Raw genomic sequence first — 2,770 nt, forward strand, 5'->3', positions numbered from 1 at the left:
CATGTTTTTATAGGAGCTGATTATGTGCAGTTCCAATAGTATCATTACTTTAGCCTGTCTTATCCTTAAGGGCATAAGAAGACTTGGAAATGGGCTTTAAATATGATAGTTTCTCTGCAGATGAGCAAGTCTTTGGTGAGAGGTACAACAGCTACAATTTGTAAAGTGCAGTTGGTGGCATTTAACATTCTAACTATATGTAATATTAAGATGTGTTAAGAAGTAATATATTTTGTGCGCTATCTACCTTAGGAAAAAGTTCCAACCCATCTATTTTATAATAATCTACTAGAGAAGCATAAGGCTTTTCTTCATGGTATATTAACCAAATGGAATATTAGGATAATTGAGGCCAGAATCCATATTGCTACCTTAAAAAAAATCACTGGTAGACACAATATCAATAAAGAGCTGAATGTCACATGTAGACACATATTAAGTAGCTAAATAAATTTAAAAAAAAACAATCATTTAAGTTTCATATATAGTAGCTTAGTCATTAATGTCTTCATGGAACTGTTTAGTTCAAAGACCCATATGACACCTAACTCCATTATAAAATGGAATTTTTTAATTGATAATTTTAAATTGATATACTTAAGTATGGGCTTGCTTATTACTCTCAAGCAGATAAATAACTATGAAAACAAAATAAAAAATACCCAATTTATTTCCCTCCCCACAAATGCCTAATTCACTGTGTAAAAAACATGGTTTCTCAAATACATCCTTTTAGTCCAGGAAATAGAAACTTCAATTAATGATCCCACATTTTCCTAGATGGTAAGTGGGCATTAAATAAAAAATCACTGGATTTCATTTAGAGTTAACACTACAATCAATGAGTCGATGAATGCCAAATTATGGAACAGTATAATAGCTGAGTAATTTAGATTCATAGAAAAAGAATATGAATTACAGAAAATATATTAAGGCTATATTTAAAGTAAATGCAGTTAATCAAATAAAACTCTTAAAAAAGTATCTATTTGAGACTGTGACTCAATGATTGAGCGAAAGTGGATAAAGAGGAGTTTAACTGAGAGGCAAGCCAGGCCAGTTGTTTGAAGACACATATGATTGCTTTTGAAATATTTTCAGATAGTCATAACTCCTTAACAAATACTATTCTTGCAAATAATTTGTAGTGCTCACTTTTATGGTAATCATCATCTCTTCTTCCAGACATTCTCTTTCAAACTTCAGTTGATCATAATCAGCACAATGACAATGAATATAGGAGAAATGCACACAAAATTCTTATTTTAAATAATGATCATGGATACTAATAATTACCTATGTATGTATTCCTTTACCCCATAGACATATTTTATGCTTTGGAATACTTAAAAGTTAACTATAACATAATTGCCCGGTCCCATATGATTTTTTTTGCTTCAAGTTTCTTGGTAAAGATCCCAGTTGCCCTCTCCCTAGATAACATACCCATCCTAATCTCAATCAAGGGAGAGGATAGAGACATCTGGGAAAAAACACTTCATCTAGTCTGAGAGAATCATTTTGGTTTTCTTCTTGGAGTTTCAAATGCTGATAGAGAATGAGTAGTAAAATGTAAATATCAGTGTTGAGTGTCCATATGATTGATACCATTGTCAGTATCTATGATGGCTAAAATAATGAATGTTTAATTAAAAATTCTGGAAAACAAAAATGAAACACTCTGCCTAAGAAACCAGTTTCCAGAGGGAAAAATCAAACAAATGTATGCAGAGATGAGATGAAAAGACTCGATGCCCCTTAAGAGATGAAAAGACTGCAAACTTATTCTTTTATTGTGAACACAATGTATTTCTTGTAATTCATTCCTTTCTGTCTCCCATATTATAATATATTCATAATCTTAAACTCACTTGAGTAGTATCTATTACTTTATAATAAAAATATCCATGATTATAATTCTGCCTTAACAAAGATAATAATATGTAAATTTATGTTATTTTTGAGTCCTAATAACTTTTCACTACAAACAAAGCTAGTGGAGGTGATGGAATTCCAGTTGAGCCATTTCAAATCCTGAAAGATGATGCTGTGAAAGTGCTACACTCAATATGCCAGCAAATTTGGAAAACTCAGCAGTGGCCACAGGACTGGAAAAAGTCAGTTTTCATTCCAATCCCAAAGAAAGGCAATGCCAAAGAATGCTCAAACTACCGCACAATTGCACTCATCTCACATGCTAGTAAAGTAATGCTCAAAATTCTCCAAGCCAGGCTTCAGCAATGTGTGAACCGTGAAATTCCAGATGTTCAAGCTGGTTTTAGAAAAGGCAGAGGAACCAGAGATCAAGTTGCCAACATCCACTGGATCATGGAAAAAGCAAGAGAGTTCCAGAAAAACATCTATTTCTGCTTTATTGACTATGCCAAAGCCTTTGTGTGGATCACAATAAACTGGAAAATTCTGAAAAAGATGGGCATACAAGACGATCTGACCTGCCTCTTGAGAAACCTATACGCAGGTCAGGAAGCAACAGTTAGAACTGGACATGGAACAACAGACTGGTTCTAAATAGGAAAAGGAGTTCGTCAAGGCTGTATATTGTCACCCTGTTTATTTAACTTCTATGCAGAGTACATCATGAGAAATGCTGGGCTGGAAGAAGCACAAGCTGGAATCAAGATTACCAGGAAAAATATCACTAACCTTAGATATGCAGAAAGTGAAAGAGGAGAGTGAAAAAGTTGGCTTAAAGCTCAACATTCAGAAAACTGAGATCATGGCATCCGGTCCCATCACTTCATGGGAAATA

The sequence above is a fragment of the Bison bison genome, unplaced genomic scaffold, assembly GCF_000754665.1.
Source record: "Bison bison bison isolate TAMUID 2011002044 unplaced genomic scaffold, Bison_UMD1.0 scf7180017864535, whole genome shotgun sequence".
Classification (NCBI taxonomy): Eukaryota; Metazoa; Chordata; class Mammalia; order Artiodactyla; family Bovidae; genus Bison; species Bison bison.